Source organism: Accipiter gentilis, chromosome 27, assembly GCF_929443795.1.
Source record: "Accipiter gentilis chromosome 27, bAccGen1.1, whole genome shotgun sequence".
In the NCBI taxonomy this organism is placed as follows: domain Eukaryota; kingdom Metazoa; phylum Chordata; class Aves; order Accipitriformes; family Accipitridae; genus Astur; species Astur gentilis.
Window position 1 is genome coordinate 21,269,884 of NC_064906.1, and position 17,928 is coordinate 21,287,811.

General features: G+C 47.0%; 1 protein-coding gene across 4 annotated transcripts in view; it reads left to right on the forward strand.

Annotated features, from left to right (window-relative positions):
• The first annotated feature begins 327 nt into the window (after window positions 1–327).
• The window catches only part of GRB10 (growth factor receptor bound protein 10), a 148,390-nt gene continuing 130,789 nt past the window's right edge, over window positions 328–17,928 (forward strand). For 3 of the 4 annotated variants that reach the window (XR_007509762.1, XR_007509763.1, XM_049830273.1), the window contains exon 1: window positions 328–436. The gene's annotated coding sequence lies outside the window, so the exon portion shown is untranslated. Of the gene's footprint in view, window positions 437–718; window positions 815–17,928 lie in introns of those variants that run through there. The other variant, XM_049830274.1, reaches the window with a different exon arrangement.

Consider the following 17,928-nt stretch of genomic DNA (forward strand, 5'->3'; position numbering starts at 1 on the left):
GTCCCCCCCCAAAAAAGTAGCGCCGGTGCTACCTGTGGGTCAGCTTTTGTTACCGGGTAGGAAGCCCCCCCACCCCCACCCCAACGGCCTCCCCCCCCTGCCGCCCCCAGCGCCCCTCTCGCCCCGTGAGGGGAAACGAGAGGAGAGAGGAGAGGAGGGGGCCCCGCCGTCCGCCCCCCGCTCTCTGCGGGCCGGGCCCGGGCCCGGGCCCGGGGCCGGGGCTGCGGCTGCGTGCGGCGGGGGGGGGGGAGGCGGGAGCGGGGCGGGGCGGCGCCGGGAGTCAGCTGGGCGCGAGGCGAGAGCGCGGCGCCGTTAGCACCGGGAGCCGGCGGCGGCGGCAGCAGCGGCGCGGGCAGGCAGAAGTTTTTCCTCTGCAGATCCCCTCCCGCAGCCCGGGGTCGCCTTGCGGAGGCGCGAACGTTTCCGTCCGCGTTGGGTGCGTTTTGGGTTTTTTTTGTTTTTGTTTTTGTTCCTCCTCCTTAACTGCATTTTTTTTAAATTTCTTTTTTTTTTTTTCCCCTTGTGGGTTTGGTGGGGTTTTTTTTTGTTTTTGTTTTTTTTTTTTTTTTTGAGGCGCGTGGCTCCCGCAGCTTGCCCTCCCCCGCCCGCGCCCCTTCCACCCCGCCGCCCGGAGGGACACCCCCTCCCTCCCTCCCTCCCCTCCCCTCCCCTCTCCCCGCCCGCCCTCCCGTCCCCTCCGCCGCTCACGACCCCTTTCCCCGACCTCCCCCCCCCCCTTCTCCGTGCCCGCCCGAAACTTGGCGGGTCCGCGGCGCCCGGCGGGGAGGGTGCCGGCCGGCCGGCCGCCCAGCAGGTAAGGAGCCGGGGACCGGCGGCGGCGGCTGCCTGTGGGGGGCGGCGGCTGCCTGTGGGGAGCCGCGGCGGGGTGTGCGTGTGTGTGTGTGTGTGGTGGGGGGGGGGAAGGCCGGGCCGGGGGAGGGCGAGGGCTCGCCGGCTCCTCGGTGGCGGAGGCCGGCGGGAGGAGGAGGAGGAGGAGAGCAAACTTCCTTTTCCTGGGGCCGCCGGCGAGCCCCCCGCGCCCCCTCCTGCCGCCCGGCTGTGGGGAGCCCCCGGGGCCGGACCGGAGAAAGCGGGGGGGGGGGGGGCGGGCGGCCCTCTCGCCGGGCTCGGGGCTTGGTCGCCGCGTTTGGTTGTCTCGCCGGCTTCGCGCCCCGTCTCCTCAGCGGTGCCGGGCGCCGGGCTCCCCCCTCGCCCCGCGCTGGAAGTGGGTGAAGACCTGGCGGTGCTGCCCAAACTCCCCCGCGGTTCCCCCGAGTGTGTGTGTGTCGTGTGTGTGTGTGCCCCCCCCCCCCCCGCCGTCGCCGTGGGGCGTTTGCGGGAGGGCAGTTGGCAGAATTGCCCCCCCCCCCCCCGGGGTGCTGCCGGCGTCCTGCTCGTCTGGGGATCTGCGGGGCGGCAGACCCCCCGCCTTCCCCCCCCCCCCGGCCGTGCCGGAGAGGCCCTGGCTAGCCCAGGGCACCCGAAATGGGGGAGTGGGGGGTGTGTGTGTGTGTGTGTGCTGCGTTTCTGGTGCCCCCCCCCCCCCGCCGGGGAGAGCCACGCACGCATGGGTGTCTCATTGTGTAACTGCGGTGCCGCACGCTGGGGCCGAAACTGTGGCATCTCTCTATAAGAGCAGTTTGCAGTTAATTGGTTTGGCAGATGAACTCCTGCAAAATCCTCTTGCCCGCTTCTGTTGCTTAAGTGCCAGAGCCGCCCCCCCCACCCCCCGCCTTCCCCCTTTCCCCCCGCTTTCCTTTGAAGCGTCGCATAACTCTCTATTGCCAGCAGGATGGAAAGTGCTGATTCAGCAGCCTGGAGCCCCGCTCCATCTGAAGCGGTGGTCTGCCTGAAATGTTCCCATTTGTTGAAATGGGAACATGTGTTGCTGGTATGTCAAAGCAGCATTGATCAGGTTTTCTAAAACAGCCCCGAAGAATGTGGTTTAGCTTTTCCCTTCGCTAAAGAAGAATGAATTCGGTGTTGGGCGGGGAAGCGAGAGGGGGGTTGGAGGGACCTGGGTGGCTACCACCTGAAGTCATGCTTCCGAGGGACAGCTGGAGCTGTGTTGCCTCCTAAAGGTGCCGAGCAATTACTCATTTTAACAGAGGTTTTGTAGGACGTGTAGCAGCGATGCGCTGACGCTCCAGCTCGATCTGCTCCTGCGTCTAGAGACTAGTTGTACTTAAAGCTCTAGAAAAGGTACGGAGAAGGGCAGCAAGGCTAATCCTAGGATTAAAAGGAGTGAGTTACGAGGACAGGTTAAAAAAACCCACCGCGAATGCGTGGAGATTAGAAAACCTGCATGGAAAAAGGAAGTACGCTCGAAACTTTAAATGGCAGCTCTGGCTGTGCTTCGCGATCGTTTTGGGGCTGGGGAAGGGTGCGGGGGGTCAGCAGGATGCTCTTCCCTTGCGGCGTTAGTCTTCCCGGGGGGCTTGCCTCACCGTGCGGCAGAAGAGAGAGAGCGTTCCAGAGCCGCGTTCCTCTGGCTGTCTTTGTACAGTTATATGCTAATGTCAAGGCTGTTCGGGTTTTCTTTCCCCAAAGCCGAACTCTTTAAAATTCAGCACAATGTAGAGCAAACAACAAAGCCTGAAGAGCAATGTTTGGTAGCCTTGTTGCAAACGGTAAACTGACGGAGCAGCAGACCCTGACGCTTGCCTCCGGTGATCATTTTGCCGTGTTATACTCTGATTTATTTTCTTCGCTTGGACTTTATTTGTTCTTAAAGTAGGTCTTGTTTGCCCTGGCTGCGTATTAAAGATCTTGTGGTACTTCCATGGTTTTCCTTGGTTTTGTTAATCAAAATATCCCCTCCCTTACCGCTGTGTGAGTTGGCTTTCATCCTCCGATACAGCCACACCTGGATTTCAGTAGTGTATTCCTGTGTTTTTTTTACTAGGTAGTCCAAAAGCGCTGCCTGAATGCAGAATGGATCTCTGCGTTTCAGTTCCGCTCAAGCGTGGACCGTGCGCTCTGCAAATAAAACAAATATTTGCAGCCCTCTGTCTTGCGAGCGCTTAAACGACTCCAGCAAGAATTGTCACAAAGGTTTTTTAGAAATCTGTGGTCGCGTTCTCAGCGGCGCTCAGGGTGTAAATGGGCAAAAAGTATCTGGATCTCTCTGGTGAAGGGATCCTTCCAAGGCGGGGAGTTCCCAGCTGGCAGAGGAAAGGCATAGCTGGGTCATGCGCCACTTCTGCCAGCAGCGCGAGAGTGTTGCGCCGGGAGTTTGTTTTCCGACAGCACCGAACTAGCAGATGTCCCTCTAGACTGCGAGGCACCGGCAGCTTCCCTGGGCGCGCGCCGCGGTGGCAGCGGGCGAGCCGGGGGGCTCGCGGGTGGTGTCGCAGCAGGTGGGACCCTGCTGTCGCTCCTCTCCTCCCTTCTGCCGTGCCCCTGCACGCGGAGGTTTGCGGCAACGGTGCCGAATGAGGCCGGGTTTCCAGGCAAGGCTCTTGCTTAGGCCGGCTGAGCGCTGTCTTGGGAACCGCGTGGGTGGGAAATGCGCCCGGGGGCTTCCGCGGACACCTGGAAGCTGGAGGTGGGGAGGGAGAGGCGAAGGGGGATGTCTTCCCGTGACCAGTGGTTTTTAGGATGCGCTGAAGTATTTGCGCAGGTAAAAATTTCACTGGTTACGGCGAACGCTGTGGTGCAAAAACCTTACTGGTTTCTGCTGGCCTTTTTACTCTGAACCTCCGGGGTGAACTTTGTTAGTGGCATCAAGGCGAAAGCTTTTCTTCCTTTTAAGCCAGCATTTCTGTCCAAACTAAGACTAAGAAAGCCTGCTTTTCTTTGGATTTGTCTCAGCTGTGAGGGTATTGATGCCAGTTCGCAGTGCAGCATTTCTTACGTGTGCCCACCTGGCCCACTGTTTTCACAAACAAGGAAGATGACTCTTGAGACCTCTGCCTCTGTCAGGCTGGCGTGAAACTTGCCAACTGGCTTGGCTAGTGTGATTGAATAAAATTCCTTCTGTAGGAAAGCAGGCTAAGAAGTTAGGATTGTTTTTCTTGGAAACTGGGCCTGCTCCTGGGCATGTCCAAAATATACCTGTCGCAACTCTCCACCTGGGGAGATCTAGGAATGGAGATCCTTTTCTGAAAAGGTGAAACTCCACAATCTGTTTAGGATTTACGAGGAACAAGGTTGCCAAGGAATCGTTTTATAAGCATTGAACTTTATTTACAGGTTTGCTATCCTTGCACTGCCTGCTGGTCAGGAGAGCGCTTTGCGACCTAAACCTGGATGTGGCAAAGTAGTCTTGTTTCCCGTCACTTTTTCTCCCAAACCGGTGGTTGTTGTGAAACATAATATTATCAAGTAAACAGATGTTACCTCGTTGACTTTTCTTTCTTTATACTTGTTGAGCTGTGGGCCTCTGAACTAGTCCCGTGCCAGGTCTTTCCTATTCTCGTGCCATCTGTTGAATTGGATGATCTTTTTGCACAGCAGTTCTCCCGTTAGCTCAATGTGGCTCCTCTGTTGCGTTGTGGATGTGCAGAGGACTATCCAAGGAAGCCAGATTCCACTAGGAGTGCAGCATAAAAGAGAATTGTTGATCAGTATGAGGCATCCTGTCTACAAACAGACTGTTAATCTCTTCACTGATGGAACAATCAGAATAGCCCGACTTCGAGATCTGGTTGGATATGCGCTACAATCCCTTTCCTGGCATGCTTTTATTCCCCTGGGTACTGTCTCTTCAGCAGATACCTGATGTGAGAGACGGACAGGCACTACATTTTTCATACAGGTACACTCATCTGAAAGTGGTGGTGTTTGTAGTTTCTAGCAGCTTTTGGACTTAGGATGTGCAAAGGAGTGCCGAAGATGGAAGGATTCATGAAGCGTTGCCACCAGTGCCCAGTTATCCTGAAACTCTTAGGAGATCTTCACATTCACACTGGTGTGCATGCATTGTCTGAAAACTCATCTCCCCCTTTGCTTTCCTAGGGTCTTTCATCAGTCACAGATGGATCAGTTCATGCAGAGCAAGCAAATGGACCCGGCTAACAGGACCAAAGGCATTTCAGGCTCAAGCCCTACTTCAGAGTAGCGCCCTTGTGAACACTTCTGTCTTTCCTGGTCTCTGTGACAGAAAAGACCAGCGATTTCTGTTTAATGGTGAGGAGCCAGTACTGCCAGTGAACTTGAAAACTTGTTGGGAGACACTCATGAAAGCATGAGGTCTTGAGCACTGGGTGAGCCATTTTCTGCTAGGAGAAGGCAACGGCTACGTGGGTGCTTGGGTTTTTACAGGGAAACAACCCATATTGGGAAGGACCAGAGACTCACGTGTGGATTGAATGAAAGTATAGGTGGGGTGAATCACATGGGTTCTTTAAAACCCAACATTAATGCTCATTTACAAGCCAAGAGAGCTTTTAATGAAACCCACTAATTGTATCCCAGTTAGTTAACCCATGGGGAGGTGCAGATTACCACTCCTGAATGGCTACAGCAAAAGGTGGCCATCATGAAGATTGGTTGTTCTAAGTGGGTGATCTTTTTAGCAGAGTAGGAGACCTTTTCCAGCAGCATGGATAATACAGGGTGTGACTAATAGTGTAAGTTAGTGTGAGGGACCTTTTCCTTCCTGAAGCCTTTCAGAAACCTTTGATAAGTCATTTTTGGTAAGCCATTATATCTTTGGGTATCAAATGATAACTTTGGAGAGTGGAAAATGGGGGAGGAAAATGTGTGTAGTTCTCTGATGTATGGTATGAAGTAAAATTACAGGCTGTAGATTGCTAGACTAGAGCTAGCATAATCTAGGCACGTAGCATGAAAGTCTACCTCGTTGATACCGAGAGAGGTGAGGCGCGTCTCTCTTGGAGCTCTCTGCAGCTTTCAACGCTGCTGGCTTTGAGATTATGCTGGTTCAGGTATGGTGGGATAAGGCTTCTTTGCTAGAATAGTTTGACCTCTTCTTGGAGAAAGGATCAGCAGTGAGAAATTTCCCCTTTACCACATGAAGGTAGGACAGATTCTGCTTATTCTTTCCTGAAGTGAGAACAAGGGAGAGAGTGAGGGGAGTTGCAAGTCTTAATTATACTGCACAGTGTCTTTCTGAAAAGAGCTTTAGGGCTGTGGTGATAGTCATGGTCCTTGGGTGCAGCAGTGATGAGTGCCCTGGATGTGCTCGCTGGGAACACCACAACCGCCTCTGCATTCTCTTCTTGCGGGCAGATACTGTAGAGTATCTGAGAAAGAAACACGGTGTCCTATTTCTGTTGTATTCTTTTGTTGGACACCAGGGGAAGGCTGCAAGAGGTTTTCCCATTATCTTACCCTCCTGCTGCTAAGCTGTCATCCTCAGGCCAACAGCAACAAGTTGAGCAGCGATGTTGATCTTAATGTCCAACAGTTGCATTAATGATTATAATATTAACTATTGGACAGTTCTGTGGCTCCAGCAGTACTATTCAAACAATGTATTTCTTAGCGAGTCTGTTTCAGCCTTTTTGGAGGCCAAACCCAAGGAACATGGGCAAATTCCAAAAAGGCAGTTTTACGCAGGCAGGTCATGATGAATGGGGTAATTGTAAACACATGTTTGGTTAAACCACTAGCAAACCAGCCTCTGATTCTTCCCAGCCTCCATCAATGCCAGCTTCTACTAGTTCTCAACAGGACAAAAATAGGAAATGACTTTCCTGGCAGGCAAACTGTGGAGAAAATGCCATGCCATCCTGTTGGAATAAACCTATAGCCCAGTGGGAAGGAACTCTCCTGCTGAGCAGCGGTGGGGATTTCTACATTTGTTCACAAAGTAAACTTCAGAGCGCAGTCTTTGCACTCCCTTCACGCTTAGTGCTGCAGAATTTGTGTCAGCAGAGAAATCGGAGAAACTGAGCGGCTGCTGTGAGGCTGAGCCTGTGGTTGCTGAAGGCTGCAGATAAGTAAGGGTGAATAATACTCTATGACACCAGTATCATTCTTCCATTATGCATCCCTGGTGAGAAAATCAATAAGCAGGGAGAATCTCTAAGTCCATAGACTCTTTTCATGGTGGAGATTAGCACTTGATGAACACTTGAAAACTTCTTTCAATGCCCGGGATCTAAATTCTGCCTTTCTGATGACTTGATCAAGTGGCTGCAGCTCTGTCCTGACTCACGTTGTTGGTTTGTAGCACAGATGTAAGTTTTCAGAACCTCTTTTTTTCCTTTGATCAGCTTTATTTCTAGGTCATCTTCAGGTGCTAATTTTGGTTTTGAAACCATGGGGAAGGGAACCCTTGAAATGTCACGCAAGTCTCTTTCACTGCACATGCTCCCATTACAGAACAGTTTGACACTTAAATGTATTCTTGGTCAGGGAGTTGCAACTGGACTCTGTCATATGTTTGGGTAGTGCTTCAGATTTCAAAACTAACTGGCAGCTAGGATTTGGATCCTTTTCTAGAGGAGAAACTGCTAGAAAATTTTCCCAGATCTTGATTTTAGTGGAGGACGGTAGGACAAGGTAGTTTTATATTAAAAAGGGTTAGAGCAGAAGCTTTAAAGAGCTGAAATAATAATGGGGAAGTAATTTTTTTTCTTGCTCTCCCCCCCCGCCCCTTTCTTCTTTCTGTCTTTTCCATGATGTTCATCTCTGCCAAACTACTAGGTACAGATTCAGATAGGAGAATGTTCTCTCTGCTTAAATGGGAATTGGGAGAGGGGGTGAGAAGGACTGGAGGAAGTTAAAATCTGTAGGTTGGTCTTGCTTAGTGTACTGTTAACGCTCTGAGCATCCTTGGAAAGGAACGAGGAGCTTTTATTATATCAAAGCACAAGTGTGGAATTGAACTTAAAGGAGCTGGAAAAGATAAAATTTCAGAAGCTTGTGATATTTTTGTCTTGTGCCAAAGCCTTTCTTAAAAGGCCTGCTTTCCCGTCTGGCTCAAATGTATTAAAGTCCATTTAGGAGAATGTTAAGGGAGAAATATGTATTGCAAGGCCATTGATTCTTCTTGAATTAATGTCTTGTGGGTGATCATTCTTCATTCTAATGGCTGCTCGTGCTGACATCACCCAAGATGTCAGGGGATTATGTCAGAATTCAAGCCTTGATATTTTGCAGAACAATGGCTCAAGTGCTGGCAGACGCTTTCTTGGTGGGTCAGGTTGCTTTTGCTTTTCCTATCCAGTTCTGTGATGTTCCAGTTACTGTACATAGTCACAGCAAGGAATGTAGTAAACAATTTCCAAGAGAAGGATATCGGTGCAGCAATTGTGAGGTCAAAGTACTACTTGCCGCTAAATCTTATGCTAGAGGCAGATTTGCCATCAGCATCTATACTCTAGACACAGAATGCATGCATTTTTAACACTTAAAAAAGCTCACCAGCTTTAACATTGTCGTCTTCTGTTTTGTTTTGTGATGAAATATTTCGTTCCAGGAATCCTGAAGTCCAAAAAGTTGAGGCCAAAAGTGTTTGTGTGGGGAGGGGGGTGGTTTGGGTTTTGTTTTGTTTTTTCTTGTTTTTCCTCCCTGGCTGCTGGGCACCTAACCTAGTTTTAGTTTTTATTTTTAAATGATGGTTCTTAATGAAGGCCCTGTAAGGGGAAAGCAATCAAAATATCCCATTATTGTGCTCTAGAAATGATCAAAATAGTGTGTCACGGATTATACATGATTTTCGTGAACTGATAGCTTTTGATATTATTTACTGCTAGGCTATTATACCATTACCTATAGTCATGAGGTTTAATATTTGAGAGGTTTCAGAAGAGGCTTTGGGGTTTGTTTGGTTTTTTTTTGTTTGTTGTTTTTTTTATAAAAGGCTTCAGGAGAATTGAGCAAGAAGGCTACGAGATGAGCCGTAGGAGTACGGAGCAATTGCTATTTGGGTTGCTGGCATCTCTGATGTGTGCTCAGGCTTGTTTTGCATTTGGCATGCGTTTTTTTTGTTCTAGAGCTGATGCTGAAAAGGTCAGGAAAAATCTCTGTGGAGTTCCTTGCTAGCAAAGGTGGATTACATTGCTAACACATAGAAAGTCAGAGGAGCATGCAAAGACTGTTGCAGCTGATGCTGTGCATGACAGGGTGAGTTTAGGTGTGTGATGACACTTACAGCACCTGCTTGAGTTCTTGTTGGGTACCCTACCTCCCCGAGTGTCCTTTGGAAAACAGTACTGCTGATACAGCCTTCAGTAGGAGAATGGCATTGCAAGATGTCTTGCTAGTCTTAGCCTTAGCTAATTTTGGCAAATGCATAATTTGTCCTGGTTTACTTGCAAACAGTTCAACTCTTTTTCCCAGGATCAGGAGTTCTCACGGGTGTTTGGAAAATGGGTGATTTCAAAATGCGAAGTGAATGGAGTCCTGTGCTGTAACAGCCTGACTTTTAGTTTTGCTTGTGTTTGTCTCCGAGAACTTCTTGGGCCCTTCACATCCACCAGTCCAACTCTTCCTTACGAGGGCTGTTCCCCAGGTCTCTCTTTAAAATTCAGATGAGCTAAGGTGACATTTCTTTAGGTGATGTGAAGCATCCTATCAGGTCAATTTGTCAATGCTCAGTGGATTTTCTGGGAGACAGCTAGTGTGCAGCCATCAGTCATGTTACAAGTCACTTTTTCCTTTTTTAGAGTGCTAAAATACGAATTTCTGTTGTGAAAAATCTGCAATGCGAAGAGGCTTTTCCCCTGGAAGAGAGGCAGGTCTTCATTTCTCAAAAATGTGGGCCATGCTAAGAGCTCACTGCTACTGAAAGGTGTCATTTTTGCCAGAGCGTTTGAATCTCTTGCCTTGGGCCAACTTGGTTGTTCGCTACACATGTTCGTGGCTGACTCTCTAACCGGGTAGAAAGCTGTCCTGCATACTTGTTTTTCTAGGATTGGTTTTCTTCTGAGTTAGAGGATGGGATCAACTCTTGGAAGCATGTGGTGGGGCACCTGAGGTCAGGTGCCCTTCCAGGGAAAGGAAGAGAAAGAAATGGGAAAGAAAAGAACGGGTCCCCTCTCCTTTTGGTGGTAGCAAATTGCTGGGCCAGCTTGGCTGGGGAAGCCTACTGATTTTTCTGACGACCCAGCACGGGTTTTTTTCTCTGTGAATTCCGACAAGTATTACGGAGCTACACAAGCAAACAAGCTAAAGACTAGGCCTGGCTTTGCAGAGCATCTCCAGAGCCTGCCTATATTTGCAAGGTTTACCTGCTGAAGAGAGTTTTCCACAATGGGTGGGGGGATTGGGGAAAAGAACTTGTGTTAACCTTGTGTCTGATCCATATGCTGCCCTGAAGTGTGAATCTCAGCAATGGTGTCCTTATTAATGGCTTTTTTAAATTTTTTTTTTGGTTAAGAAAATGGACATGTGTTGTTGGGTTGTTTTCTTAAAATGAATATGAAATGTGTCAGTGGTGGGTGGGGTTTTTTATTGAGCAACTCAGCCGTAACAAAAATGTTACTATTGCTTTTGTACATTTAAAGATAAAAATAGCACCTTGACAGTTTCAGAAGATTATGTAAGGTATGTGTAGCTGTATCTTACTATACGATCATCATAAATCAGAGCAACTGAGGAAGTAACTGGTAATAAATCCATCATTATTCATATTATGAGAAATATCGAGCATAATAGCTGTTCAAAGTTATGACAGTGCTATGAGGAACACTGGAGACTTGGTTGACTTGCCCTGAAACATTGTAAAACATACTTGTTTCAGGCCAGTTACCTGCTGAAATGTTTTTTTTCCTGGGAATGTCTCAGCTGTTCCCAGTCTCACGGTCCTAGAGCTGCCTGCAAGCTGGTTCAGCCACATCGCTCTGACGAAGAGGGGTTTCTATAGCCAAAGTCAAATAAAGGCGTTGGAGGTGACTGCTCTTGTGTCTACTAAGAAATGGTTTTGGTGGCTGTTGGGCAGATCTTGCCCATAAACTCCTGTGACTCTTGAGGAGCTGCCTCGGATAGAGCTGCAAATTTCTCAGCCTTGCCAAAGCTAGTATGCTTTAGCCTGGGAGGGGGAAACAAACAAACAAACCACCCTGCAAACTGGAAACTAAAATAAGTTCTTTAGTAATTTCAGTTATTATTCTTGCCCGTGGTAAATGTGGAGTCATTTTGGGGGCAAAGTGACACATCATGGCTTTCCTTCGTTTTACCAAGCAGAGCTTGGGAAGACCTGGAGTTCGAGTTCTTGGGTTCTGGATTGCATAGCAATGATTGGCATTTCTCTTCAGAAACACTTTTGGTTGTTTTTTTCCGTAACTCTAACACAAAAAAAGGTTGAGCTAATTGACTACCTCAGTCTTTCTGGCTGGGTACCAGGTCCCTTATACGTGAACTCTTGGATGGACTGAGGAAAAGACGTTTTCTGAGCCTTCATTACAGGTATCTGCCTCTGCCTAAAACCAGTTTCTGTCTTTTGCAAAGTCATTTCGAGAGTGACAAAATATGTATTGAAAGTTCTCCCATACCCTGTGTTTTACTTCAAGCACTCTATACCAGCTGCTGAATGAAGTTCAGGTTTTATAACAAACGCTACTCATAATGCTTCAGTTGCTTTGCATACCTGTATTAGGTTTTTGGGCTGTTGAGATCAAGGAAGTGATAAGTGAGAAAGAAGTAAATTTATGGGCATGCTAACATGGTTGCATACAAATACCAAATTTCTTCCTCTTCTCAGGGTATCTGGCCGACTGTATGCTTGACTTCAGCCATGTCATATCTGTACTGACTTTGGCAGTAATTCAGAGAAGATTCATCCAGCCAGAGAAGCATCCATGGGACTACTTATTTTTTTTATTTTAAATTTTTTATTTATTTTTTTAAAGTGTGTGGGGACTGAAGCTTTCTTCCTGTGCGCAACTGCGGCTTGTCTAAAGTCAATGTTTGAGTACGGATCTACGTTCAAGCTCTGTGGTCAGAGTGAATTTTTGCCTAAACCTATGGTTGAGCCATAAATCATTGCACTGTGTGGGCAATGATGCTTTCATCCATCCAGAGCTGGTCTTAGTTCACCTCTTCCTGCCAGTATCCTCTAATTCTGCAATTATAACTCTGTGAAGCCAAGCAAAGAAGCGTGTGCTTTGTGCGAGGAGCTTGCAAACTCTCCTAAATCCTGGCTTGCTGTGCAGAAAGGCTGGAGGTTCCCAAAGTGGCTTTCTCTGTTCCCCCTCCTGTCCGGTGGCCAGGGCTGCCTCCCTGCAGCTCGCTCATCAGCAACATCATCTCCTGCTTCCACCAGCCCTGTGGCCACGCTGTCTCCCCTCCCAGCTTCCCAAATACCCCATTTCTCTCTCGTGGGTGAGTGGGGTGTGCGCATCTCAGGGTTGCGACAACTGCCAGAAGTCCCCAGCGGTGACTTGAGTACAGGGAGCTGGAGCTGGTGGTGAGCACCAGTATCGTAAAGTAGAGGCAGCAGCATCTTGAAAAGGTCTGCCAAGAGGGAGACAACTTGGCAGTAGGACCAGTTTGCCACTTGTGCTTTGCACTGCCTTAATGTGCTGTACCGACACGGTGAGTTAAAGTAAGTTTTCATGGTAGAGACTGTGTCTGTGGTACAGAGTTTCTGGAATATCTTGTGGATATTAAAGACTTGCTCGTGAAGGGTCTTTGAGCATTGACGTCATTCAGTGGTATGCTATAGTTTGGATCACCTATATGGCCTATACCATAGATAAAGTCAACTGTTTACGTGATGTGGGACGATGAGGGAAAAGGTGAAAGGAAGAATGTGTTGCTTCTCAAGGTCAGGTTGACAGATGTCCTCCTGTAGGTCAGGATAGGGCATCGTCAGCATGGTTTCAATTGAAATTTATTGGTTTGGTGTACCCTGACTATATTTACTGTATTATACAGCCCCTTTGTGGTGTCTGGGAGGGGTGTATCTCCTCTGTAGTTCTGTGCGTGCCGCATCCCATGCGAATTCAACGCTTCGCTGGTACCCCCGGGACCTTACAACGACGCCTTCCAGCAGCGTGATGCGTGCGGGGCCGGTGTGCGTCAGCGTGTGCGATGGGAGCTGTAGTTCCACGTGGGGACGTGGGGCTCAGCGCTATCATGGAAGCTTTGCAGGGCCGTGGGTGAGTGCAGAGCTGAGGGGCTGGGAGGAGAGAGCTCCAGGTTGTGTCTTCCTCCGGTCTTTTGGGATCCTTTTAGAAGTACTGCTGTTGCAGGGTAGCTGGTGCTACCTGCCACCCTAGACATGTCGAATGAGGTGCCTAGAAAACCAGTGGACTGAAAGGACTGCATTAAAAGTGGCTTTTCACCCGAGATGCTGCCTCTGAAATCCATTAGTAGTTTAAAATTAACCAAATACTTTAGGTAGCTTAAATGAATCTTAATGACTTTCTGCCACTTTTGTTACAAGAGTCTGTTTACAGCCTTGTTGCCTTAGTGCAGCCTGGATTGCGAATGTTTTGTTGTTTGGTTTTTTTATCAATGAAGATGATTTTGCAGCACAGCTGTAATCTCGCTAAAGATTTGTCTGGTCAATTAAGAAATAACAGGATTTGTATAAACCAAAGCAGAGCAGCCCAAAGTAGCTATATCTTAAAACTGACCTAACCTATAAAGCTTTGAATTATGATGTCATCTTCCACCAGGGAGCAAGTCTCCCTGCCCTTTTGCATCCTGTAAGAAAGGACTGAGCCATCCCATTGTTAGGGAGCAAAAACTGAATGCAGACTAAAGACCTAAGATTTAACTAAGAATGTCAGTTTTCCCTGGATTTTGGATGTAAATAAACACCAACTAACAATGGCTTTTGTTTTGTTTTGTTGTTTGGGTTTTTTTTAATTATTGTGATACCCACTGTAAAAGAAAGATGAGAAAACACTCCAGTCTATTTTTGAGGATTTGACTGACATTGCCTAAGTGACTGCTCTGCTCATATGTGTGTTTTCCAGCAGTGGAAGGGAAGGGGAGAGGGAAAGCTACTTTAAAGGAGAGTTTGAGAGATGTAGTGAGAGCCTAGAAGAGAAGGCACAAACAAGGGCAATATTGACACAACTCTCAACTTTTTAATTGACTCGATTTCCCCCCCACCCCCCCCAATGCACCCACTTCTCAGCAATGTGAGAGGAGAAGGAATCAAACTGATTTCCATAGCCATGTAGGTATTTCTAGTGTGATGGAGGGAAAAGCCAAAGCAGGCTGCTCCCCCGCCCCTCAGGTGAAGAAGGTGTGGTGGGTGGGGGAGTGTCTTGGCTCACAGGATGGCTAGATCACAGCTCCAAAAATGATTACTGATATGATTGTCTGTTCGGAGTAATGCTAACACGTTCTGGAACCTGCTGTCAGGTGTCTGTATGGGAAAAGCCTGCTGTTTCTGGGGCCCGCGTTTTGCCCATGTGATGGCTGTATTGCTCTGCGTTTGCTTCCACGTCACAGCTTGTGGAAATTAAATTCTGAGAGATGATGATTGCCTCTTCAGAGGTGGAGGAAGTGTTAGGAAGAAAAAAATCATGAGAGGACAAGTATTTATACCACAATGCATAGTAAACATCCCACTTGTGATACAGGTAGCTAATTCACGTCTAAAACTTGGCCTGACTTCAGTCCTGGTCTAAACCACAAGTGTTACTTTTGAGTAGATGTTTATTTGCTGTGTCCTGTGGTCTGGTGGCCATTTGGACAGCCGGGGATTCCAGGGTTTACCGCGCGGTGAGGCGCCTGAGCAAAAATGCTTCTGCTCTGAATGCAAACAGTGTCACGTCTGAACTCCATGAAATGGCAATGCCTGCTCAACTATCTTGACTTAAAATGTCTATGCCTATTGATTTCATTTATTTTCCCTTCTTTTTCATTTCCCAGTCCTCTCATTCCTTAGGAGTGACTAGTGCTTTGCCTTCGTGGACTGTCAGCCTTGTATTCCCAAGATCCCAGTATCTGCAGTTGTAAAGATGCAAAGTGGGGAGCGGACAGGGAGGGAAGGGCACCCACCAGTGCTAATCCTGTAAATCCACAGCGGGCCCCTCCTGTGCATGGAAACCTGATCTTAACTCTTAGATCCTCCTTGCTGTTGCTGTGATATTCACATATAATTCCTGCTTCTTAAAACAAGGGGGGGTTAGCTTTAGTCAGATTTAAGGAAAACCGCATGAACTAGCCTTATAAATATTTATCCCTGCATCAGCGTCTTACTCTGGGATACTCAAGAAAAGATGGCAAATGACTGTCTTTTTGATACTGTACGATATAAAGCAAATGCAATTCTAGAGCCTTCTTTAAGCCTCTGTGGCATGCTTAAATATCTTTCAGTTGCACAGTTAAAGGCTAAAACAAATCTTGTACCCAGGAGTAGTGGATTTGGGACACTTGTGAAATGCCTGTCCCCACCTACTTCCATTGATGCAAATGGTGGAGACTAAACTGTGGCGTGTGGGGAGGTGAACTGGAGAGAGAAAATTGGCTGAATAAAATGATAATGCTTGCAGTTATGTCTAATTGGAGTTCGTTTCCTGTAAATACTCCCAGAGGTTTTACATAGTGACAACAAATCCAGTTTGGAATATGCTGGTGGGTACAGCTCAATGCTCACAATCCATGAGCTAAAAAAAAAATAATTTTGAAGGGATTGAGGTTTGGGGTTTTTTTTCCCCCCCTCAAACCTCCAGAGATGCTTGCTACTGAGTAAGTGTTAATGCCAAGCTACAGAATGATGGGGTTGTACCTTACAGTACCGACTTCAGTTAGTTGTGCTGGGGTAACCATGTATAGGTGATCCTCTTCCATGCTCTTCTGGAAGAAGAAATTTCTCCATTCCTTGTACCCTTCAAAAACCTGACAGCCAGCAAGACCTTAAGATTTTCATCTGCAGCTCATAGATTGTGGCTAAGCACAAAAGAATATTCAAGACAGAGTCAAAGTGTTGTTTCTGCTATTTGTCCTCTAGAGTGAGACTGGAGAGCTAAATTCCCAGAGCTGCTCTCCACAGGGTGTTGGCCACGTGCCTCTCTGTTGTCAGGTTCTAGTTTGTAGCGTTAGAACGTAGTTGGATCCTTGTATCAACAGAGGCAAGTACATGGGTTAGACTTTTTTAAAAAGATATTTTAACACATAAGGTTTGCAGTGGGATGGTTTTGGTGTTGGGTGTTGGTATTTTGGGGTTTTTTTAAGACTTTTCAGCTCTGAAGGTTACAGTTGGCATGTAGCTTGTTGGTATTGTCGCTTTGGGTAATGTCCTTATAAGAAAGAGATGAGACGAGGCATGTGTGTTAAGTTTATTTTTCTTGTAGCACAGCCCTAGATATGGAGAGGAGACTTCAGAGAGGTCAACTAGTCAATGAAAAGCTGGAGTATAGTTGTGTTTTTGACAGAAGTTTGGTGACAGTGATGGGGAAAGTCCATGTACTCCCCAGACAGTCTGTCTGTTGACTTATTGTTTTTTTTTCCTTTTAGTAATTTTGACTTGGTGTTTTGCTTTCCTTTTTCCCCAGTGCCCTCACACCACACCCTCTCTGCCACTCCACCCAGTAATGTTTTCCTAAATCTTCTTTGTTGCTTTTTAAACCTTTCTGTTTCTTCTTCTGAAAGTTGTGGGCATGGAGAACAGATTCTTCACTCTTTCCTTGTAGCAGGCTTTCATGTATTTGAAAGTTACCATCATGACCCTTACTTTCTCTTCTTTTGGCTGAGCTCCAGTTCATTCTGGTTTTTCTTTTTTCCTCCCAGATGTCATGTTTTTCTAATTCTGTGATGTTCCTATTGCTTTTGCTTGGATTCTTTCCAGTTGATCTTTTCTGAAATTTGTTGAAAACTGGATACAGCGTCATGCTGGAAGCTTTATCAGCCATGAGTGGAACAGAACTGTTGCTTCATGATTCTCATATATGTTCATCTATACATTCCTATATGGTATTTGCCTCTTTCTCAACAAAGAATTTTCCAGTTTCTAAAACTTGCTTTGAATTCAGTCTTCCAGCAAGCTGGCAGCTTTAAGTTAGCAGCTTCCCCAAGTTTAATGTGTGTCATTTTCTCCTTCATTATCTAGAGCATTAGTACTAGAATAGTGTGGAACCAGGGCAGATCTCTGGCAGAGGTTATTCAGTATGTCAGGCTATTTTGTGAGTCTTTCCATTTTTTGGACTCTGAGCAAATGATAAGACAGTGCAGTTATCTAGTCACTTTCAAATCTGCTGTAAGATGACTGTTTGCATTGATAACTGTATGACAAAGTTTTTGTAACTTTTCATAAGAATGCGGTTTGAATCTTTTGACATGGTTTTGCTAATGTCAAGATTCAGTGTCTACTGCTTCGATGCTCCTAAAATGTATTATTCTCCCATAGTAGGAAGTTGAGTTGGTTTGACCTGGCTTACTCATGAACAATCAGTTTTTGTTGAGTTCAATTCCCCTCCCCCCCCCCTTCTTCGTGCTAGCAGATGGGTTTAACAGCAGTCCACGTGCAAATAAGCAACAACTGTCATTCTTCACGTTTTCTTTCCACTCCTTTCCTTTCCCACTTCTGTAGGATATCACTGTGTGCCATTTTCCAGCCTCTGTTACCTTGTTAATCTGCTATGAACTCTCAAAAATAACTGCTAATGGTTTGAAGCTTTAGGAGAAATCCAAACTGTTCAACATATTCGTGACTGAATTTCACAAAAACCAGCTAATTTGAGAGAAAGTTGATTCATCTAATTTTTATTGATTCAATCTAATTTTTTTCCTCTCCTCTGTCCTATCGTGGCTAGTATTAGGGCTTTTTTTGTTTTGTTTTGGCCTTGTTACCTGTTGCTTTCTTGAGAAAGTGATGAGTGGACTGACCTTTCCCTTAATGATTATTTTATCGATGTGGAATTATAGAGTGAGTTTTTGATATTTTTGATATCTGTTGCTTCACCTTCACTTATTTTGTTATTGCAATAATTGTCTTTGGGCAATTGCTCTTTTAGTGGAGTGCAGATGAATGGACTTTGCTTGACGAGGGAGAACAACTAACTGTTGCTTGCTTTTGGTCACATATGGGCAACAGCAAAACTTAAAACATCT